Source organism: Saccopteryx bilineata, chromosome 6 (assembly GCF_036850765.1).
Source record: "Saccopteryx bilineata isolate mSacBil1 chromosome 6, mSacBil1_pri_phased_curated, whole genome shotgun sequence".
In the NCBI taxonomy this organism is placed as follows: Eukaryota; Metazoa; Chordata; class Mammalia; order Chiroptera; family Emballonuridae; genus Saccopteryx; species Saccopteryx bilineata.
Genome location: NC_089495.1, coordinates 121,391,284 through 121,416,031, shown reverse-complemented (window position 1 = coordinate 121,416,031; position 24,748 = coordinate 121,391,284). Strand labels below are relative to the sequence as shown.

The 24,748-nt window shown below is 46.7% G+C and overlaps 1 protein-coding gene across 1 annotated transcript in view; it reads left to right on the top strand.

Moving 5' to 3' along the window:
• The first annotated feature begins 23,660 nt into the window (after positions 1 to 23,660).
• Positions 23,661 to 24,748, top strand: part of BID (BH3 interacting domain death agonist) — a 62,753-nt gene continuing 61,665 nt past the window's right edge. The window contains exon 1 of the mRNA XM_066234507.1: positions 23,661 to 23,763. The gene's annotated coding sequence lies outside the window, so the exon portion shown is untranslated. The remainder of the gene's footprint in view (positions 23,764 to 24,748) is intronic.

Here is a 24,748-nt window from a genome sequence, read left to right as displayed (position 1 = left end):
GAGGGGTTGGGATCCCCATCCGCCTATATAAATCTTTTCCATATATCTGGAGCTATTTGGAAAAAGACAAAACAGTGTTATTAGCTGGATCTAATAAAGAAGGTAGTAGTTTGCAGGCGAAAAAGATTTGGTGTCTCCTGTTCATCAGCATTCAAAAGAAATGTAATTTTTTGTTTAAGTAAATAGCATGATATGGTGACCCATAGGAGTTCCAGGATATGACTACCCCCTTTTAAATTTTTTTTTAAATTGACCTTAAAATGTTTGCTGAGTACACTTTATTATTTTTTGTTTGTTTGTTTGTTTTTTCATTTTTCTGAAGCTGGAAACAGGGAGAGACAGTCAGACAGACTCCCGCATGCGCCCGACCGGGATCCACCTGGCACGCCCACCAGGGGCGATGCTCTGCCCATCCTGGGCATCGCCATGTTGCGACCAGAGCCACTCTAGCACCTGAGGCAGAGGCCACAGAGCAATCCCCAGCGCCCGGGCTATCTTTGCTCCAATGGAGCCTTGGCTGCGGGAGGGGAAGAGAGAGACAGAGAGGAAAGCGCGGCGGAAGGGTGGAGAAGCAAATGGGCGCTTCTCCTGTGTGCCCTGGCCGGGAATCAAACCCGGGTCCTCTGCACGCTAGGCCGACGCTCTACCGCTGTGCCAACTGGCCAGGGCGAGTACACTTTAATAATACCTTAACTTTAAAGATTGTAAGCATGACAAAATACAGTAAATGCTTTTGCTCCATATGCAGGAGCATTTTCAGTTAAGCCAGTTTAGGAAATCCAATAATAGAACAATGCATATAGACCATGAGCTATAACATGCTTAGCAGCCTCTCCTGTTCTGACAGAGGTTACTATAGATCCGGAATATGTATCCACTGTAATGTGGACATATGACTGTTTGCCAAATGAAGGTATATAAGTAACATCCATCTGCCAAAGTTGTCCTGGTAGGGGTCCTTGAGGGTTAGCTCCAAATGAGGGGGCAGTATAGGACCCCTTGGACAGGATTTCCCAATCTGCCGTGCTGCTTCTCGAGAAAGTTGAAACTCTTTACACCGGGCTGCAGCGTTCTGGTGATGAATAGTATGAGACTGACTTGCTCGGTCTGTCATGGTTGCTCCATATAATTTTCTTTTGGGTAGCTTGATCACCAAGGGCATTCCTAGGCCCTGGCCAGTTGGCTCAGTGGTAGAGCATTGACCTGGTGTGCAGGATTCCCGGGTTCGATTCCCGGCCAGAGCACACAGAAGAAGCGCCCATCTACTTCTCCACCCCTCCCCCTCTCCCTCCTCTTTGTCTCTCCTCCCCTCCCGCAGCCAAGGCTCCACCGAGCAAAGCCACCCCGGGCACTAAGGATGGCCCCATGGCCTCTGCCTCAGTCGCTAGAATGGCTCTGGTTGCAACCAAGCAACACCCCAGATGGGCAGAGCATTCCCCCCTGGTAGGCATGCCAGGTGGATCCCGGTCAGGCGCATATGGGAGTCTGTCTGACTGCCTCCCCATTTCCAACTTCAGCAAAATTCAAAAAATAAATAAATAAAAGAAAAAATACAACAAAAAGAAAAGAAAAGAGTAAAAAAAAAGGGGGGGGGAGCATTCCCTTGTGTTAAAGCTCCAGAGAGCATGGAGTGAGCTTGAGTATGTCCTATGAAACATGGAGCTCTATGTTGACATATAAGTCTTTGAAGAGGGAGGAACTGCTGAAATAGTTCATCAGCATTTGTCCATAAGACAGCAGTCTTTATAGTGAAAACATCATAAGTAAATATTTGCTGTCTGTCTATAGATTAAAGGGGGAATATGGCAAATGCTAAAAAGCCATGATCTTTGTGCCCCTCCCCTCCCCATCCCCCTTCCTCTCCTCCCCCCACCCTGTAACCCCAACACTGTTGTCCATGTCTCTGATTCTCATCTTTATGTCCCACCTATGTATGGAATCATATAGTTCTTAGTTTTTTCTGATTTACTTCTTTCGCTCAGTATAATATTATCAAGGCCCATCCATGTTGTTGTAAAAGATCCTATGTCATCATTTCTTATGGCTGAGTAGTATTCCATAGTATATATATACCAAAGCTTTTTAAATTTTTATTTTATTTTATTTATTCATTTTAGAGAGGAGAGAGAGAGAGGAGAGAGAGAGAGAGAAGGGGGGAGGAGCTGGAAGCATCAACTCCCATATGTGCCTTGACCAGGCAAGCCCAGGGTTTCGAACCGGCAACCTCAGCATTTCCAGGTCGACGCTTTATCCACTGTGCCACCACAGGTCAGGCCCAAAGCTTTTTAATCCACTCATCCTCTGATGGACACTTGGGCTGTTTCCAGATCTTTGCTATTGTGAACAATGCTGCCATAAACATGGGGGTGCATTTCTTTTCAAACACTGCTATGGTGATCTTGGGTTATATTCCTAACAGTGGGATAGCTGGGTCAAAAGGCAGTTCCATTTTTAATTTCTTGAGGAATCTCCATACTGTTTTCCACAGTGGCTGCACCAGTCTGCATTCCCACCAGCAGTGCAGGAGGGTTCCCTTTTCCCCACATCCTCGCCAGCACTTATTCTGTGTCATTTTATTGATGAGCGCCATTCTGACTGGTGTGAGGTGATATCTCATTGTGTTTTGTTTTGTTTTGTTTTGTTTTTTTTACACAGAGACAGAGAGAGAGAGTGTCAGAGAGGGATAGACAGGGATGGAGAGATGAGAAACATCAATCATTAGTTTTTCATTGCGTGTTGCAACACCTTAGTTGTTCATTGATTGCTTTCTCATATGTGCCTTGACTGCGGGCCTTCAGCAGACCGAGTAACCCCTTGCTTGAGCCAGCAACCTTGGGCTCAAGCTGGTGAGCTTTTTTTTCTTTTGCTCAAACCAGATGAGCCCTCACTCAAGCTGGTGACCTCGGGGTCTCGAACCTGGGTCTTCCACATCCCAGTCCAACGCTCTATCCACTGCGCCACCACCTGGTCAGGCTCATTGTGGTTTTAATTTGCATTTCTCTAATGATTAGTGAGGTTGAGCATTTTTTCATATGCCTATTGGTCATCTGTGTGTCCTCTTTGGAGAAGTGTCTATTCATTTCTTTTGCCTATTTTTGGATTGGATTGTTTATCTTCCTGGTATTAAGTTTTACAAGTTCTTTATAAATTTTGGTTATTAACCCCTTATCAGATGCAATGTCAAATATATTCTCCCATTGTGTAGTTTGTCTTTTTATTCTGTTCTTATTGTCTTTAGCTGTGCAGAAGCTTTTTAGTTTGATAAAGTCCCATTTGTTTATCCTGTCTTTTATTTCACTTGCCTGTGGAGACAAATCGGCAAATATATTGCTGTGAGAAATGTCAGAAAGCTTACTGCCTATGTTTTCTTCTAAGATGCTTATGGTTTCACGGCTTACATTTAAATCTTTTATCCATTTTGAGTTTATTTTTGTGAGTGGTGTAAGTTGGTGGTCTAGTTTCATTTTTTTGCAGGTAGCTGTCCAATTTTCCCAACACCATTTGTTGAAGAGGCTATCTTTACTCCATTGTATTTCCTTACCTCCTTTGTCAAATATCAGTTGTCCATAGAACTGTGGGTTTATTTCTGGGTTCTCTGTTCTGTTCCATTGATCTATGTGCCTGTTCTTATGCCAGTACCATGCTGTTTTGAGTACAATGGCCTTATAATATAACTTGATATCCGGAAGTGTGATCCCTCCTGCTTTATTCTTCCTTTTCAAGATTGCTGAGGCAATTCGTGTTCTCTTTTGGTTCCATATAAATTTTTGGAATATGTGTTCTATATCTTTGAAGTATGTCATTGGTATTTTAATCGGTATTGCATTGAATTTATAAATTGCTTTAGGTAATATAGACATTTTAATGATGCCTCCACTTATTCGTATCTTCTCTGATTTCTTTTTTTTTTTTTTTTTTTTGTATTTTTCTGAAGCTGGAAACCGGGAGAGACAGTCAGACAGACTCCCGCATGCACCCGACCGGGATCCACCCGGCACGCCCACCAGGGGCGATGCTCTGCCCCTCCGGGGCGTTGCTCCGCCGGGACCAGAGCCACTCTAGCGCCTGGGACAGAGGCCAAGGAGCCATCCCCACGCCCGGGCCATCTCTGCTCCAATGGAGCCTTTGCTGCGGGAGGGGAAGAGAGAGACAGAGAGGAAGGAGGGTGGTGGGGGTGGAGAAGCAAATGGGCGCTTCTCTTATGTGCCCTGGCCGGGAATCGAATCCGGGTCTCCCCGCACGCCAGGCCAACGCTCTACCACTGAGCCAACCGGCCAGGGCCACCCTGATTTCTTTTATCAATGTTTTATAATTTTCTGCGTACAAGTCTTTAATCTCTTTGGTTAGATTTATTCCTAGGTACTTTATTTTTTTGGTTGCAATGGTAAAGGGGATTGATTCCTTGATTTCTCTTTCTAACAGTTCATTATTAGTGTATAAAAATGCCTCTGATTTCTGAGTATTGATTTTAGTAGTTTTTTTACTGAGACTTTAGGGTTTTCTATATACAATATCATATCATCTGCAAATAATAATAGTTTTACTTCTTCTTTTCCAATTCGGATGCCTTTTATTTCTTTTTCTTGTCTGATTGCTGTGGCTAGGACTTCCAGAACTATGTTGAATAAGAGTGGTGAAAGGGGGCACCCCTGCCTTGTTCCTGATCTTAAGGGTATTGTTTTTAATTTTTGTCCATTGAGTATGATGTTGGCTGTGGGTTTGTCATAGATGGCCTTTATCATGTTGAGGTATGTACCCTGTATTCCCACTTTGCTGAGTTTTGATCATGAATGGGTGCTGGATTTTTATCAAATGCTTTTTCTGCATCTATTGAAATGATCATGTGGTTTTTCTCCTTACTTTTGTTTATGTGATGAATCACATTGATTGATTTGCAAATATTGTACCAGCCTTGCCTCCCAAGAATAAATCCCACTTGATCATGGTGTATGATTTTTTCCATATATTGCTGGATTCGGTTTGCTAATATTTTGTTGAGGATTTTAGCATCTAAATTCATCAGGGATATTGGCCTATAGTTTTCTTTCTTTGTGTTATCTTTGCCTGGTTTTGGAATCAGAATTATGCTCACCTCATAAAAGGAGCTTGGAAGTCTTCCTTCCTCTTGAATTTTTTGAAATAGCTTAAGAAGTATAGGAGTTAGTTCTTCTTTGAATATTTGGTAAAATTCACTTATGAAGCCATCAGGCCCAGGACTTTTCTTTTTTGGGACTTTTTTTATAGCTGTTTCAATATCATTTGTTGTAATTGGTCTGTTTAGGTTTTCTGATTCTTCCAGATTGACTTTTGGAAGATTATATGATTCAAGGAATTTGTCCATTTCATTTAGGTTGTCTAGTTTTTTGGCGTACAGTTCTTCATAGTATTTTCTTACAATATTTTGTATTTCTGTTGTGTCAGTTGTTACTTCTCCACTCTCGTTTCTAATTTTATTTATTTGAGTCCTCTCTCTTTTTTTCTTGGTGAGTCTCATTAAAGGTTCCTCGATCTTGTTTACCTTTTCAAAGAACCAACTCCTGGTTTCATTGATCCTCTGTATTGTTTCTTTAGCCTTTATTGTCATTTATTTCTGCTCTGATCTTTATTATTTCCTTCCTTCTACTAGCTCTGAGATTTACTTGCTGTTTTTTTTCTAGTTCTTTTAGGTGCAGGGTTAAGTTGTTTATTTGAGCTTTTTCTAGCTTCTTGAGGTATGCCTGTAATGCTATAAACTTTCCTCTCAGGATTGCTTTTGCTGTGTCCCATAAATTTTGAGTTGATGTATGCTCATTATTGTTTGTTTCTAGGAATTTTTTTATTTATTCTTTGATCTCAGTGTTAACCCATTTGTTATTTAATAACATGCTATTTAGTTTCCAAGTGTTTAAATGTTTTTCAATTTTTTTGTTGTGGTTGATTTCTAATTTCATGCCATTGTGATCAGAGAAAGTGCTCTATATGATTTCAATCTTCTTAAATTTGTTGAGACTGCTTTTGTGCCCTAACATGTGGTCTATTCTAGAGAATGTACCATGAGCACTTGAAAAGAATGTATATTCTGCTGCTTTAGGGTGAAAGGTTCTGTAGATATCTATTAAATCGAGTTGATCTAATATGTCCTTTAAGTCTGCTGTTTTTTTGTTAATTTTCTTTCTTGAGGATCTATCTAATGATGTTAATGGAGTATTGAAATCCCCTACTATTATAGTATTGCTGTTGATCTCTCCCTTTAAGTCCATCAAAGTTTGCTTTATATATTTAGGTGCTCCTATATTAGGTGCGTAGATATTTATAATGGTTATATCTTCCTTTTGGATTTCTCCCTTTATCATTATGTAGTGACCTTCTTTATCTCTAACTATGGTCTTGGTTTTAAAGTCCATTTTGTCTGATATAAGTATTGCTACCCTAGCTTTTTTTTTCATTTCCATTTGCATGAAATATTTTTTTCCATCCTTTTATCTTCAGTCTGTGTGCATCTTTTGATTTAAGGTGTGTGTCTTGTAGACAGCATATGTATGGGTCCTGTTTTCTTATCCACGCAGCTACCCTATGTCTCTTGATCGGATCATTTAATCCATTAACATTTAAGGTTATTACTGATATGTAATTGTTTATTGCCATTTTTTTTCTTTAAAACTGTATTCCTCTTTTGCTATATTCTTATTTTCCTTTGATCTGTTTACAACAGGTCCCTTAGCATTTCTTGCGGCCTTGGTTTGGTTGCAGTGAATTCCTTGAGGGGTTTTTTTTATCTGTAAAGCTTTTTATTTATCCTTCAATTTTAAATGATAGCCTTGCTGGATAAAGTAGTCTTGGTTGTAGGTTCTTGTTCTGCATTACTTTGAATATTTCTTGCCATTCCCTTCTGGCCTCAAGTGTTTCTGTTGAGAAGTCAGAAGTCATCCTTATGGGAGCTCCTTTGTAGGTGATAGTCTTTTTTTCCCTGGCAGCTTTTAATATTTTCTCTTTATCATTTAGCTTTGGTATTTTAATTATGATGTGTCTTGGTGTTGGTTTCTTTGGGTTTCTCCTTAATGGAGTTCTCTGTGCTTCCTGTACATGTGACATGTTTTCCTGCCTTAATTGGGGGAAGTTTTCCGCTATGATTTGTTTGAACAAAGTCTCTATCCCTTGTTCTTTCTCTTCTTCTTCAGGAACCCCTATGATGCGGATGTTATTTCTCTTCATGTTGTTACAGAGCTCTCTTAGAGTTTCCTCAGACTCTTTGAGTCTCTTTTCTTTTTTCTGCTCTGCTTCCGTGCCTTTATTTATCGTGTCTTCTAACTCGCTGATTCGATTCTCTGCTTCATCCATCCTGCTTTTAATTCCTTCCATTGTATTCTTTATTTCAGATATTGTATTTGTCAATTCTGACTGATTCTTTTTTATTATTTCAATGTATTTTTTTATATTTGTTATCTCTTTATTTAGTTTTTCGTAATGGCTATCTATGGTTGTTCTCATATCTTTGAGCATCCTAACAATTGTTATTTTAAACTCTGCATCTGGTAATTTGGTTATATCTGATTCACTTAGGTCCTTTTCTGGGGATTTCTCTTGGTTTATTTTGTTGTATTTCTCTGCCTTCGCATTTTCTCTTCACGGGAGTGGCTGTGATCACGCGCCGGGTGCACAAGCATTGGTGGCCTTGGCCTTTGCCCCGCCCCTGTGTGTGACATTATGCTTGGTCCTGAGGGCACTGGCGAGCACCTTTGCTCAGCTGTGGGTCTCTGCCTATTTCCCGGCTTTCACCCTGCCCTTGCAGGAGGAGCCTGCTCAAGGAACGGCTGCTAGCCTTGGCTCTACCACCGGGCAGGAATGCGTGCCCAAGCTCAGCTCAGTAGCAGAATTCCGCCTCTTCTGGGCTTTTTGGCTCCACCCCCGCGGGAGGAGCCGGCTACCAAATCAGACCACAAGTCTGGGTTGCACGGGCTGGGCAAGGCTGTGGTCCTCTGCCCTTGCTCAGGGGCTGGTCTCCACCCTTTCTGGGGTTCCTGCCCTTCTCCTGCAGGCTGAATTACAGGCTGCCGGCAGCTGAGTTTGACCGCTTTTGCACACCCCCTTCCCCCAGCCAGGCAAGATTGAGCTCACACCTGAGCCCAGTGGTGGCCAGCTGGCTTCCGCCCCTGCCAGCAGAACCGTGCTTTTGTCTCCCGCTGCTGCCCGCCCTCAGGCGAGCCCTCAGCTGCATGGGTGGGGCCGTTGCAGCTCGGACCCTAAGACTCACTATTGTAGACCCAAAATCTCCCTCCTTCTATGCGACTCTGCTCTGAATGCCGCGGGGGAGCTTGTTTGGCTGCTCTCCTGCTTCCCTTTGCTGGTATTGCTGTTTCCAGGGGAAATATTCACTTCAGCTTTGGGGAGTGACTCGTCCCAGGGGTTAGGGTGGCTATCTCCCAAAATGTTTCTCCCTGTGCCTCCTAGATTATACTCTCTTCCTGTTACTCTGGTCCTCTCCTCTCTCCCCGTCCCCAGGAGCCCTGGGTGAGTGGTTGTGAGAGAGATGTTCTGCGCGGTCCCTTTAAGAAGGATCCTGGGTCTGAGAAATCAGACTCTCTCACAAACAGTATCCTGACTTGTTTCCAGCTAAATATTGTCCTTACACCTCTTCTGGGTTCTGGGGCTGCAGGCTGGGGCTTTTTTCCTGGGGCTCAGGACCCTTCCTCCTTTGCTAAACTCACTTCCCACCACGCGAGTCTCTCCCGGCTGCTGTTCGCTCCAGGGAGCTGGGCAGCCCTCTCCGCGTTTCTGCTTTTCCTACCAGTCTCGGTGTGGCTTCTTCAGTGTTCCTTGGTTGAAGAGTCCTCTTAGTTTAGTCCAAAGTTGGTTTTTCCAGATGATAGTTCTTAAAATTAGTTTGTATTCCACTTTGGTTCTGGGAGGTAGATGTTGGTATGTCCGCCTACTCCAACGCCATCTTGTCTCTCTCTCGCACTGTTCAAAGCTTTTTAGATATTGCCACATATTTTTCTTTTATAGAAATCCAAAGGCTTCAAGAGACAATTCCTTATGTTTAATCATCAATCCAAAGCCCCCACCATACATATCATCTTAACTTTACACCAAACAAAGGATAGAAGAAACTTGCCTCCAGTCTTTTGGGGAACATGGGGGGGGGGTAGTGTAAACAATCCAGCACCACAGCTTAACAGCCTTTTGCAACCTCATCAGGCAAGTGAGGTGGGGGGTTGGGCAGACTGTCAGCTTACAGCCAATTCCCCACACCTCTGTCCCCCAAAAATCTAAACTCCAAAAAACCACTGGCCTAAGGTAATGTTGTAAATATCAGGTTGGTGTTTACCCTGATTAGCTGGCGAAGGTACTAAATCATAGCTTGGCAGGGCCTGCCTCTCACAGCTGCTCCCAGATGACATCCACTAGCGAGCATACATAGGCCAGGTGGGAGAAAACCATACAGGCTCCAGCACTGACCGCTCACCTGGCAGGGCACCTCTGGTCAGGGGGGTGAACAGAGCTTTGCCCTACAGGCTCTGGTCCTGGGTGGAGCCATCTCTCCCCTCTCCTCCAGCAGGACTTGTTCTCTTCTCCTCTCTAGACTCTCCAGCCTCCCAAATCCATCTGTTCTTCAAGATCCAGTACCCGGATCTGTCCTGGAATACCTTGGAGTTGGGAGAGCTGGTCCACTACTCACCCAGGCCTGGACCCTACACTCTTCGGGCATCTCGTCTGTGGCTCCTGCCCCCTGTACGCACATTTGCAGGTGTTCTAGAACCTTCCCTCACCAGCCATCCTCCTCTGCCTTCAGGCACATCCCCTCTGCCCTCCCTGGGCCTCCCAGGCTGGCCACACTGACCATGGGACCTCAACCTCACTGTTCATTTCTGTGTGTCAGCCTAGTGTCCCCCAGTGACGCCAGGCCACTGGGCACAGAAAGGAGCCCGGAGTGCTTCCTCACTTGGGTCTTGCAGGGAGAGTCCTAGGGTTTGGGAAATAAGCCACCATGTCTTCTGCCCTCATCAGAGTGTTGGTTAGAGAGCATCTGAGAGCCCCTGCCACATAGGAAGCAGTTATGAAGAGCTAACTATGTATGTCATAGTCTGTGCAGTGCCAGGCCACTCATTTCTCCCCCACAAAATGTTACACTTTCACCTCCTTGGACCACCCTAGGGGTTTATCTTTATCCCTGAGGTGACAAGGGTAGAGTGACCCGCACGGGAGAAACTTGGACTCCACCGATTAGGAGTCAGCGCTTGTGAGCATTGTGAAGAAGGAAGGAGTGCCATTGTGGGTTTGAAAAGTCTGACCCTAAGACTGGCATACCTGAAGAGGCTGGGGGCAGTGGTGTTTGTGGGAAGTGCCATCCAGAGCCCCCACCCATCTGGCTTTGTCTTGGGGAAAGTTAGGGGCTTCCCCTCCCACAGTTCGAGGGGACAAGATGCTCATCAAAGCCAGAGCAAGAAATGACTGACTTACACAACACAAATGTGACAATGTGCCAGACACCGGGGACCAGTGTGAACAAGGCAGCCCTGCCCTCTGAGAGCTTAGTTGCCAAGGCCCAGGGGAACTGGCCCACTGCCCTTCCTCCTTCTCCCCTTCACTCTCCCAGGAGTACCCAAGGGCTATGGAGAGCCCAGAGGTGAGGCCGGGCACTGAGCCTGCTGGGAAATAAGAGATGCCCTCAGAGAAACTTCATAGTCAAGTCTGGGTGTGTGGGTTGGAAGCCATGGAGAGGCAGCCCAGGAGGTGAAGCTTGGGAGGTGACAGGCAGAGGAAGGAGATGGGGCAGCCAGTAGGTAGTCTCTCTCCTCTCCTTTCATAGCCCTTGAAAAACACCAGCTACTCCCTGAACCACTTCCTGTGCTCTGATCTCTGACTCCCAGCCACCCACCCTCCACTGCTCAGGACTTCTCAGGAAGGGAATGCTGCATAATGATGACAATGGCCGCCGCTTCCTGAGAACTCACTATGTCCCAGACACTGCACCAAAGACCGTTACAGATCTCATTTATTCATATACAACTCTGAAGCATGTATTATTCCCTTTAAGAGACAGGGAATGGGAACTATAGAAACTTGTTCTGGGGCTTCAGGGAGGGTGAGTGAATGAATACCTAGCTTTCCTGGGCAGCCACCATCCTCCTCCCTCTCCACAAGCTCAGGAATGCCAGCGACCTCACAGCAGGTTTCCTGTGCTCCTGAGAACTTGCCCTGCAAATTCTGACTTCATGCTGAACATAAGCTATTCCCTCCTTCTCATTGAATAGGCAGTAATTAGACCACACACTCTGGGCCACTCATTGTTCAGGCATTATTATCCCCATTTAACTGATGAGAAAACTGAGCCTCAGACCAATCAGGTATCATGCCCAGGGTAAGGAACAGAGCTAACAAAACAAACTGCAAAGGCTGAGCTCTCAACTACTGTCCTAGAGGCCCTCCCCTCCCCAGACCACCTTGCATGGCCTGCCAGACCCCTCCAGTCTCCATGCTCCCCCTTCCCTCTAAACGCCCAAATGCCAGGCAATGAATGGGCATGGGTGGGGGGCACTAGGTTCTGCCCACTTCTCTAACAGGCGTTCCTTGCTCTGGAGTGCCCCAATACAGGGCAGTGGCCTTATCAGTCTGCTTCATGGTCTGACCCATTCCACTTCCTCCCTGTTTCTTTTTACAGGCCTCAGAGCTGCATGGTGAACTGCAGGCCTTCCACGTGCAACCCTGCTTTTTCCTCTCCTATTTTTCACAGACATTATCTCCTCCCAAAAAAATTGTGCTCTCATAACTGTTGCAGCATTGACACTTCCATCTGAGCCTGAATAAGGATGCTCAAACTCATTGCTTATTGTGGGAATGCAGAAACAAAACAGCATCGACAGGCCGTTTTATGTCTATTAGGCTGGCAAAAATTAGGGAGGTACCTAGATCATGCCAAGCGGTGGGTGCTGAGGATGTAGGAAGAGGAGCAGAAGGCCCTGCGGTGGGGATGCAGGGAAGGTCCATGAAGAGAGAACAGCTGGGCGTTCTCGATCAGTCAGTCTACCCACACACCTGCCCCGAACCCAGCAATTCTGCTCTAAGATGTGCTCATTCCATCGCCTGGGGACCATGCTTGAGGATGTTCAGTTATGTTGTTTGTCACGCAGTAAGTTGGAGGCAATCTGTAGGTTTGAATTCAGGGGAGTAGATGGGCAAAATGTGAGGAACACTCACAGTGGAGGGCTCTGGGGCACGACCCCGTGGAGGCCTGCAGACAGAGCTGAGTATGGGGAACAGCCAGTGAGGCCTGCACAAGGAGTACCAGGCAACAGGACACGCACGCTTCTGCAAGACTTTATACAATCAACTGACACATGATACACACATCCTGATATCTGCCTCCGAGAGAGAGAAGGGGCTAGCAAAGGGGATAGAAGAGAATAAATAAATAATGTGATGATAACTGATGATGGTAGCTTGCTAAGAACTAAGAGCATGATTAATCGAATCCACTGCACGTGAGATTGTTTAAAAAGAAGAATAATCCTGACCAGGTGGTGGCGCAGTGGATAGAGCATTGGACTGGGACACAGAGGACACCCAGGTTCAAAACTCCAAGGTCACCAGCTTAAGCGCAAGCTCCCCAGTTTGAGTGTGGGGTCGCTGGCTTGAGTGTGGAATCATAGACATGACCCCATGGTTGCTGGCTTGAGCCCAAGGTCGCAGGCTTGAGCAAGGGGTCACTCTCTCTGCTATAGCCCCCCATCAAGGCACATATGAGAAAGCAATCAATGAACAACTGAGGTGCTACAACAAAGAATTGATGCTTCTCACTTCTCTCCTTCTTGTCTGTCTGTCCCTATCTGTCCTTCTCTCTGTATCTCTTATTAAAATTAAAAAAAAGAAGAAAAGGAAAGAACTTTTTTCACTGTAAGCATAAATAAATAACTTTTAAAACAAGCATATGTAGTTACTATGTAACTTTGAGCTTTAAGCAAAGTTCAGGCTGGGTGGCGGAATGGGAGTCTACCAGGACCTTGGGGGGTCCCTGAGACATCTGTCTTTTCATACCTGTGATAGAGCAGGGGTCATGTGGCTCCTCTTGCTAAGTGAATTTTCAATCCTGAGTTGTCCTCACACAAGAATACCTTAGGCATCCGGAGGTCAGACCAGGAACCTTGATTCTCTGAGTTCAGCCGTGAACAGGAAAGAGCATGTACCCAGCCCTCCCTCTGCCCTGTGGGTGCCCTCCAGACAGTGGCGTGGGCCACATGCAGGGCTGTGCGGGTGCTTGAGGCTGGTGGCCCAAGCCCGCACTCCATTTCCATGCACACTGGGGTCTGGGCCAGGGCCTGGGGAGGCCAGGTCATGACAGGAGTTCCAAGAAGCCCAACGTACTCCCTTAAATCAGCTGGCACCTGGGCCAGAACCAGCCTGTGAGGAGAATGTTAAGGGACCCAGGCTTGAGAAGAAGGGGAAGATTTGAACTTTGCTAAAAAAGGGTAAGCTTTGCCCTGAGGTTGGGGCAAGAGAAGACAGGTGTGAGACCTTCCCAGAACCAGAAGAGGAAAGGTCACATGGCAAGGAACACAGGAGTAAGAAGGAAAGGAACCCAGCCCTGCTGGCTGGCAGGGGACTGGCGACTCAGTGGGAGCTGGGGACAGGGGTTCCCTAGGACTGCCGCAGCAAAGCATCGCCCCAGACTCGGGGGTGTGAAAACAGAAATTGATTTCCTCACAGTTCTGGAGAACAGACATCCAAGATGAAGGGGTGGTTAGGGTTGGTGTCTTTTATGCCTCTCTCCTTGCCTTATAAATGGCTGCCATCTCTCTGTGTCCTCACATCGTCCTTCCTTTCTGGGTGTCGGATGTCTGGGTGTCCTAATCTCTCTTTCCCTAAAGACAACAGTCAGATTGGATTAGGCCCCACCCTAATGACCTCCCTTAATCTTAACTACCTCTTGAAAGGCCCCATCTCCAAAAAGTCACATTCTAAGGGACATATGAATTTAGAAAGTGTCAGACTATTTCTGTGCAATAAAGGGAACTTGGGGAGGGGGTGGAGGGTCACAAAAGGAGAAGAGCAGGCAACAGACCAAACAATGAGAAACCACAGGAAAGAAGAAACTGAACTGTAAGGGTCTGACATTGCTCAGCCTGCTGAGCCAGAACCTTACTTACTGGGTTTGGGTCTTCATTACTAAGAACGCTATTCTCTCCTGTTTATTTATGTATCATTTTCTTTAAGGCTTTATTTATTCATTTTAGTCAGGAGAGAGAGAGAGAAAAAAAAGAGGGAAGGAGCAGGAAGCATCAACTCCCATAAGTGCCTTGACCAGGCAAGCCCAGGGTTTTGAACTGTCAACCTCAGCATTCCAGGTCAACGCTTTAGCCACTGTGCCACCATAGGCCAGGCCAATTTCATTTTTTTTTTATTAAGATATCATGTAGTAAAATCCACCTTTTAGTGTGTTCTGTGAGAATAACGCATCAACTCATAGTTGCCACACCTTAGTTGTTCATTGATTGCTTTCTCATACGTGCCTTGACCAGGGGACTCTAGCTGAGTCAGTGACCCCTTACTCAAGCCAGTAACCTTGGGTTCAAGCCAGTGACCTTTGGGCTTAAGCTAGTGACCATGACATCATGTCTATGATCCCACACTCAAGTCCTCGTCCCTGCACTCAAGCTGGTGAACCCACACTCAAGCCAGATGAGCCTGTGCTCAAGCCTGCAACCTCAGGGTTTTGAACCTGGGTCCTCAGTGTCCCAGGCTGATGTTCTATCCACTGCGCCACCACCTGGTCCAGCAGAGAGTTCTTACATTTTTGACAAAAGTATACAGTTGCGTAACTACCAGCATAATTGGGATACAGACAAATTCTTTTTTTTTTAATTTATTTTTTACATAGACAAAGAGAGAGTCAGAGAGAGGGATAGATAGGGGCAGACTGACAGGAACGGAGAGAGAGGAGAAGTATCAATCATCAGTTTTTTTGTTGCGACACCTTAGTTGTTCATTGATTGCTTTCTCATCTGTGCCTTGACTGCGGGCCTTCAGCAGACCCCTTGCTCAAGCCAGCAACCTTGGATCCAAGCTAGTGAGCTTTACTCAAACCAGATGAGCCTGCACTCAAGCTGGCGACCTTGGGGTCTCAAACCTGGGTCCTCCGCATCCTAATTCGATGCTCTATCTACTGCGCCACTGCCTGGTCAGGCGGGATACAGATAAATTCTATCAGCCCCAGAATCCCCTGTGTTCTTCTCAGTTGCTCCCCCTACCCATTGGTGGCAGCCACTGATCTGTTTTCTGACCATATAAACTTCCTTTGCAAGAAATATCTTTCTCTCTTAATTTACAAACAATGCTGACATATTTCGAAGCCCAAAGAGTAATAGAAGCAGCAAATGAGAACTGGGGGGCTGGATTTGGGAGACACTACCCTGACTGCAAGGAGCTCTTGAGAGACTTGCAGAAAGCTAGTTAAGAGTTCAAAGAATTAGGGATCAGTGGTCTAAGCCCCACCCTGCTTAGCAGGGTCAGTGGCTCTATACTGTTTAGGATAAAATCCCAAGTCCTCACCCAGGCTCCCCAAGGCTCCTTGCTATCACTCTGCACCCATGATGCACCAGCTACATCAAGCTCCTTCCCACCTTGGGATACTTGTAGTAGATGTCCCGTGTCCAGAATGCTCTTCCTCTCTTGTCATGTCTAGTCCCTTTTGACGTTAGCCATCAGTTTAGAGATCACCTTCTCAGACGACCTAGTTTCAGTAGCCACCCAGTCACTCACCCTCCCCGTGCTCTTTTTTTTTTTTTCCATTTTTCTGAAGCTGGAAACAGGGAGAGACAGTCAGACAGACTCCTGCATGCGCCCGACCGGGATCCACCCGGCATGCCCACCAGGGGGCGACGCTCTGCCCACCAGGGGGCGATGCTCTGCCCCTCCTGGGCGTTGCCATGTTGCGACCAGAGCCACTCTAGCGCCTGAGGCCGAGGCCACAGAGCCATCCCCAGCGCCCAGGCTATCTTTGCTCCAATAGAGCCTTGGCTGTGGGAGGGGAAGAGAGAGACAGAGAGGAAAGCGCGGCAGAGGGGTGGAGAAGCAAATGGGCGCTTCTCCTGTGTGCCCTGGCTGGGAATCGAACCCAGGTCCTCTGCACGCTAGGCCGACGCTCTACCGCTGAGCCAACCGGCCAGGGCCCCTCCCCATGCTCTTTATAGTCTTCTGCACAGCACCTGATATTTTTCTCATCTACTTGCTTATTCCATTTGTTGAACGCCTATGAGTACCAGGCACTGTTTTAGGCAGCAAGGCAAGGACATGTATAAGACAAGTTACTGTCTTCATAGAAATTTCTTTCCAGGGAGAAGAGACAAATAATTACAGAATGTTTCAGGTTGTGATGTGTGCTGTTCAGCACAAAGAGTAGGCCCAGAGAGGCACTCAGGCTGTTGGGCTGAAGTAGCATAATAAGGTGACAGCAGTAGATGTTGAGCTTAGAGAGGGTGCACATAAGTAGGCCTTTGTCGGTTAGTGAAAGACCTTAGGATAGGATATCATAGAGGATTTTTAGAGTGGAGTAACATCACCTGACCTTTTGTAAAAGGAGAAAGAATAGAGGGAGCCAAGGTATAAGTGAGGGGACCCATTAGCACGTTATTACAACAATGGAGGGAAGGTATGGTGCAGGAGGTAAGCCAATAGGGGATGTGAAGCAGCTGGGATGCAGGTGTTCTGCTGGTGTGAGCATGGAACGGAATAGCCATTTAGTGGTTTCTTATAAAATTAAATATTTTCCAACCCAGCCCTGGCTGGGTGGCTCAGTAGATAAAGTGTCATCCTGGCACACAAGGTGGTGGGTTTGATCCCCGGTCAGGGCACGTACAAGAAGCAATCAATGAGTGCACAACTAAATGGAACAACTAAGTAGAACAACAAATCGATGCCCCTCTCTCTCCTTCTCCCTACTTCTCTCTTTCTCTCAAATCAATGGAGAAAAAAAATTTTTTTTAATTCCTCAACCCTAGGACCCAGCAGTTACACTCCTAGTATTACATTTAAGAGAAATAAGAACATATGTCCACAAAAAGATTTGTAGGACAATGTGTAAGGCAGCATTACTGTAACCTAGCCTCCGCCATACTTGGGCCACACGAATTGGTGAGCAGACACGCCCTTGTGGAGGTGACAGGAGCCATGGTGCTGCCTAGACCACAGCTTCCCTTTAGTGCTTTACAACAGCATGGGGCCGCGTTGCAATGGCAACCGAGGCATGGAAAACTGGCATGGCATTCTGAGCCCTGGCTAAGGACACAGAGAGCTGTGCCACTCATTGCCGAAGCCAAGCAACCAGAAGTGCTGAGAGCAGGAGGAGAGCTGAGGGATGGCAAGACTGGAAGGGTTATGAGTTATGTGCACTGATTAGAAGGAAACTCCTCCTAACAGAACATGCGGTGGTGGCCTGGGGAGCCTGACTTGGTCTGGCTGGTCCACCCACAATATTAGAAAGGCATTTACAGCATAGCCTGCGGTGGTGCAGTGGATAAAGCATCAACCTGGAACATACTCTAAGTGTCCATCAGTAGATGGATGCAGTGGTGGGATTCAGCTGGTTCACACCAGTTTGGCAGAACCAATAGCTATTTTTTTTGTTGTTGAGTTCAGCAAACCAGTTGTTAAAATAGCACTTGTAATCAGGGTTCTCTCTAAGGTGAGTGCCTGGGCAGCAATCCAATGTGAAAATCACAAATTAACATTCCTTACTCTCTTCTTTAACATTCATCTCCGCAATAGCATATTCTAAGCACCTGTAGTAATATTCATTCCATCCATAGGTGAAAAAAATTGCAAGTTAGGATGCCAATCAAGAAGCAATATGGCCTGACCTGTAGTGGCGCAGTAGATAAAGCATCATCCTGGAATGCTGAGGTCGCCAGTTCGAAACCCTGGGCTTGCCTGGTCAAGGCACATATGGGAGCTGATGCTTCCTGTTCTTCCCCACTCTTCTCTCTCTCTTCTCTCTAAAAATGGAATAAATAAAATGTTTAAAAAATTAAAAAGAAAAAAGCAATATAGAAATATCTTTAACCGTTTTATTATTTTTTATCAAGTGTTATGTAATATTTTTTCATATTTTAAAACTCTTTCTTATAACCATTTCCCCATGTATACAATGCACCTTAATTTTGAGGCCCGAAATTTGGGGGAAAAAATGTATTGCATAAAGTTATTGAACTCAAGTTTTATTCATCATAAAATTTATACAACTCCTCATTACTGTCAAAACTCCCTTCCCTTAGCTTGTCCTCATCTGTGTCTGATGACAAACCACTGTCTTCATATATTGCCTCGTCCGCAGTTCCATTTATGGCATTTAAAATGCAACACTTCTTAAATGACTTGACAACAATCTCAATCTTGATATTATCCCAGGATCTTTTCACCCAGATACTTCACTCTCCCTGCTGGTGTCAAATTGTCCCCAGAAGACTTCATCCATTGGTTCCATTCATCTCTCATGGCAGCTTTGAAGGGTTTATTAATGCTGACATCAAGTGGTTGGAGCTGGGATGTTAAGTCTTCAGGTATGACTGCAAGTTTTGTTTTTTGCTCTGCAGCAATCTTCTTTGTGTTTTTTGTTATGTGTGCCCTGAACTGATCAAGCATCAATAGGGCAGGTTTGCATAAGAGCCCACCTGAGCCCACTTTCTCAAACCAGATCTTCATCCCATCCTGATCCATCCAACCCTTGTTATGAACATGGACAATCACTCCTCGAGGAATATTCTTCTGGCATTGTTTTGTGTTTGAAAATCAGCATAGGAGGCAGCTTGGTTCTGTCAGCACAACAAGCTAGAACAACTGTATAATGGCTCTTTTCATGTCCACTTGTTTTCACAGTTACGGTCTTCACTCCCTTCTTATCAACAGTTCTGTTACTTGGGACATCAAACTGAAGGGGGACTTTGTCCATATTTGCAATTTGTCCCAACTCAAACTGATGTGTCTTCCGACATTGAATGACAAAACGATGTAATTCAAGGACCTTCTGCTCATAGCTTTTAGGAATCTGGTGTGTGTACGCATGCTTAGTCCATTCCATTTCATAAATCTGAAGCACCAATTGTGTCCTCTTTTGAAATCAGTAACTTCTTTTTCATCAGCAATTCTTCCTGCCTCATGCTGAACTATCTTTGTGGACACAGGAATTCCAATTGCCCTTTGCCCTTCAATCCGTATCTTCAATTCTCTCTCTAAACCAGGCCATTTTGCTGACTTGCCTCTCATAGCCTTCTACTGTGGCATTTTCAGTAGGGTTTCTACTTCTCGTAGCTAGTCTCAAATTGATTTCTCAGTTGGAGGAGAAATCCAACTGAAGTCCTCCTTCCATTCACTTTTGCAAACTGGATTACTTTTAACTTGAATTCAGCACTGTACGAAAATATTTTCTGAGCCATTGCTGGGCAGAATGTAGCAAAACATAACCTACCATAATATATAAGTAACAAGTGTGAAAAAGCATGAAATATAAGTAAAAAAAACCTACAACCATTGTATAAAATGCACCCAGTTTTTAGATCCCAAATTTTTCTTTCTTTCTTTCTTTTTGTGTGTGTGTGTGTGTGTGTGTGTGTGTGTGTGTGTGTGTGTATGTGTATGTGGCAGAGACAGAGAGAGTCAGAGAGAGGAACAGACAGACAGGAAGGGTGAGAGATGAGAAACATCAATTCTTTGTTGTGGCTCCTTAGTTGTTCATTGATTGATTTCTCATATGTGCCTTGACCAGGGGGCTACAGCAGACTGAGTGACTCCTTGCTCGAGCCAGTGACCTTGGGCTCAAGCTGGTGAGCCTTGCTCAAACCAGATAAGCCTGCACTCAAGCTGGTGACTTCAGGGTCTCAAACCTGGGTCCTCCACATCCCAGTCCGATGCTCTATCCACTGTGCCACTGCCTGGTCAGGCTAGATCCAAAATTTTTTGAAAAAGGGCGCATTTTATACATGGGGAAATATGGTAATCTAGTTTCGAGTACCTCATTTATTGTTCTTAAGTATTAAATGCATGAAATAATAAACTACCTTTTGGTATACCTTTTTTTATATTTAAAATGGTCATTAGGGCAGAGAACCAGTTGTTAACTTATTTGAATCCCACCACTGGATGAACGTATAAAGAAGTGGTACAGCCTGACCTATGGTGGCACAGTGGATAAAGCGTCGACCTGGAAATGCTGAGGTCACTGGTTCAAAACCCTGGGCTTGCCTGGTCAAGGCACATATGGGAGTTGATGCTTCCTGCTCCTCCCCCCTTCTCTCTCTCTCTCTCTCTCTCTCTCTCTCCTCTTCTCTCTCTCTCTCCCTCTCTCTCTCCTTTCTAAAATGAATTAAAAAAAAAGAAGTGGTACAAATATACAATGGAATACGACTCAGTAATAATAATAAAAAAAGAGTAAAATCTTCTCATCTGCAACATGGATGGACCTAGAGGGTATTGTGCTGAGTAAATAAGTCAGACAGAGACAAATGCCAGATTATTTCACTTATGTGTGCAATCTAAAAAATAAAATAAACAAACAAGCAGAACAGAAACAGACTTATAGATACAGAGGACATTTTGAGGTTGCCTGATGGGGGAAGGGTTAGGAGGGATGGGTGTTAAAAGGGAAGGGATTTAGAAGTACACATGAGTAGTGCCTGACCAAGCGGTGGCACAGTGGATAGAGTGTTGGACTGAGATGCAGAGAACCCAGGTTAAAACCCCAAAGTCGCCAGCTTGAGCATGGGCTCACCAGCTTGAGCACAGGGTCACTGGCTTGAGCAAGGGGTCACTCGCCCTGCTGTAGCCCCCTGGCCCTGTCAAAGCACATATGAGAAAGCAATCAGTGAACAACTAAGGTGCCTCAATGAAGAATTGATGCTTCTCATCTCTCTCCCTTCTTGTCTGTCCCTATCTGCCCCCTCTCTAACTCTCCCTTTGTCTCTGTCAGAAAAAAAAAAAAGTACACATTAGTAGTTACAGAATAGACACCGAGATTTAAGTACCACATAGGGAATATGGTCAATAATATTGTAGTAACTATATATGGTGTCAAATGGATACCAGATTTATCACTTCATAAGCTACATAAATGTCTAATCATGGGATTGTACACCTGAAACTAATATAATATTGTATGCCAACTGTAATTTATAAATTAAAAAGTATTAAAAAAAAGAAAAATTGGAAAATACAAATAAGTAGAAATTAGAAAATCACTGTGATTTTCATTATTTTAATGTAACCAGGTAATTTTTTTGGTTAAATCTCCAACCAGTCTTTTTCTTCTCTTTTTTTTTTTTTTTCTTTCATTTTTCTGAAGCTGGAAACAGGGAGAGACAGTCAGACTCCCGCATGCGCCGGACCGGGATCCACCCGGCACGCCCACCAGGGGACGATGCTCTGCCCATCCTGGTGTCGCCATGTTGCGACCAGAGCCACTCTAGCGCCTGAGGCAGAGGCCACAGAGCAATCCCCAGCGCCCGGGCCATCTTTGCTCCAATGGAGCCTTGGCTGCGGGAGGGGAAGAGAGAGACAGAGAGGAAAGCGTGGCGGAGGGGTGGAGAAGCAAATGGGCGTTTCTCCTGTGTGCCCTGGCCGGGAATCGAACCCGGGTCCTCCGCACGCTAGGCCGACACTCTACCGCTGAGCCAACCGGCCAGGGCCTTCTTCTCTTTTTTTTAAAATACAGTGTGTCCGTAAAGTCATGGTGCACTTTTGACCGGTCACAGGAAAGCAACAAAAGATGATAGAAATGTGAAATCTGCACCAAATAAAAGGAAAACTCTCCCAGTTTCATACCTATTCAGTGCAGTTCGATGTGGGCTCAAGCACAGATTTTTTTAGGGCTCCTTAGGTAGCTATCTCGTATAGCCTCTACAGACTTGTCACTGACTGATGGCCTACCTGAAAGAGTTTCTTCACCAAACTGCCAATTTCCTTCAACTGCTTATCCCACCGAGTAATGTTATTCCTACGTGGTGGTGCTTCATTATAAATGTGCTGATATTCACATTGCACTTTGGTCACGGATTTGAATTTAGCGAGCCACAGAACACACTGAACTTTCCTCTGTACCGTCCACATCTCAACTGGCATGGCCGTGGGCTGCTCCACTGTATACACGGTGTTATGTCATCATCTGCGCATGTGCACATGCTGCCACATCATTCTACAGAAACTGGGAGTGTTTTCCTTTCATTTGGTGCAGATTTCACATTTCTATCGTCTTTTGTTGCTTTCCTGTGACCGGTCAAAAGTGCACCATGACTTTACGGACACACTGTACTTACTGATTTGAGAGAGAGAAAGAAACATCACTTTGTTGTCCCACTGATCTATGTATTCACTGGTTGATTCTTGTTTGTGTCCTGACCCAGGATGCTCTAAGCTACCCAGCCAGGGCTCTTCCTTCTTTTTTTTTAAAGCCCAGTTTTTATTTTGTTTTTGTTTTTTTGTTTTTGTTTTTTTTCCTGTATTTTTCTGAAGCCGGAAACGGGGAGAGACAGTCAGACTCCCGCATGCGCCCCACCGGGATCCACCCGGCATGCCCATCAGGGGGCGACGCTCTGCCCACCAGGGGGTGATGCTCTGCCCCTCCGGGGTGTCGCTCTGTTGCAACCAGAGCCACTCTAGCACCTGGGGCAGAGGACGAGGAGCCATCCCCAGCACCCGGGCCATCTTTGCTCCAGTGGAGCCTCGGCTGAGGAAGGGGAAGAGAGAGACAGAGAGGAAGGAGAGGGGGAAGGGTGGAGAAGCAGGTGGGCACTTCTCCTGTGTGCCCTGGCCGGGAATTGAACCCAGGACTTCTGCACGCCAGGCCGACGCTCCACCACTGAGCCAACCGGCCAGGGCTATTTGTTTTTTAATTTTTATTTATTTATTTTTATTTTATTTATTCATTTCAGAGGGGAGAGAGAGAGAGAGAGAGAGAGAGAGAGAGAGAGAGAGAGAGAAAGGTAGGGAGGAGCAGGAAGCATCAACTCCCATATGTGCCTTGACCAGGAAAGCCCAGGATTTCAAACCAGCAACCTCAGCGTTCCAGGTCAAGGCTTTATCCACCGCGCCACCACAGGTCAGTCTAATTTTTATTTTTGACAGAGACAGAGTCAGAGAGAGGGACAGATGGCAGACAGACAGGAAGGGAGAGATGAGAAGCATCAATTCTTCCTTGCACCTCCTTAGTTGTTCAGTGATTGCTTTCTCATATGTGCCTTGGGGGCTACAGCAGAGCTAGTGGTGATTCCAAGTGGCTCAAGCCAGCGACCCCGCGCTCAAGTCGGATGAGCCTGCACTCAAGCTGGAGACCTCGGGGTTTCCAACCTGGGTGATCTGCCTCCCAGTCTGAAGCTCTATCCACTGCGCCCCCGCCTGGTCAGACCCAATTTCTATTCCTGCGTTCAAGTATAGCAACTTCCTTGATCTTATTTTGCTTCCTCATCCTTTCCAGAACCTTGCTTTCCTGTTTCTGTTTCTCCTCCGTTAGCGCCACAAGTGTTTCTGGTGGGCGGGGCACAGGGCAGTCCTGGGAACATCTGTGCACTAGCCAGACTCCACGGTCCTTCCTTGTTCCGTGCGGACAGGGCATCCCGAGCGGGCCGTGTGGGCGGGGGCGAAATGGGGGCGGGGCTCGGGGTGGGGGCACGGAGTGGGACGGGCCGGGGTTGGGGGGTGGGCGTGCCAGGGGCGTGGCGGGGCCAGCAGCAGATAGAGGAAGTCCGCGGCCCTCCTTCCCCGTAGCCCGCGCTGCCCGGCGCCTCGCTGAACCTCAGCGGCTGCTGGAGGGTGAGTAGCCTCCCGCCGGCCCCCGCTTGGGGTCTGGGCGGAGCTCCGGCCTCGGGAGCGCCGGCTCGGGGCGAGGGGCCCGCCGGTGTGACCCCCGCCCGCCTGCGCCTCGAGTAGAGCTGAGAACGAGCGGCCCCGGGCGTACCTGACCTTCCCTACCCGCGTCGGGCCGTCCTGGTCCTCCCGCCTCTGATCCCCGCGGTCCCCGGGGCCCGGACCGCCGGGCGCGCACGGGGCGAGGCGGGTGCGCGGGGCCGAGGCTGGGAGCACAGCCCGCGCAGCTCGGTGGCTCCCTCCCGTCACCGGGAGGCCCTGACGGTGAGGGGTGGGGAGAAGCTTGTCCTCTTCCCCACGTGAACTGCATTTGGCGGGGACGTGGGGGAAGGGGTGCTCAGCCCGCCGCGTTGCGGATGGCGCGGGATGGGGTGGAGGTGGGAAGGGCTGAGACTTCCCGCTCATCCCAGAGACAAGCAAACCGACCTGAATGGACAAGTTCGGCGCCGGATCCGGAACCGAATCGCAGACCTTGGACTCTGGTCTATAGATAGCACTTTCCCCAACACCTGCTCATAGTGCCTTAGAACTGTTAGAAATTATGTGCAAATCCTGCTGGTGGTAGAAATGTTTGTTGAATGACAACGACCCCAGAAGACCCCGGGAGAACCCAGAATTCCTGAGTAACCTAGATGCTGTGGTGGCAGTTTATTGATTCATTCACACTCCGGTGGGAGAGGCAGCCGGTGCTGGGCTTAAGGTGGGACAGAGACGGACTGACTGAGGGGCACAGCTAAGGCCTCTATAGAGTTGCCTGTGGGTTTGGGCCTGGGCCTGCCGGAATTGGACTGGCCTTTATCCGGTGGGCCGGGGAGGGGTTGAGGAGTTGGACAGGAACCAAATGTAGGGTGCCTCACCTTTTCTGGCAACTGCCTCATTCCACCCCCAGGCTTGCCACCCCCTCCTGCCTAATTTCAGCCTCATTCGTGGC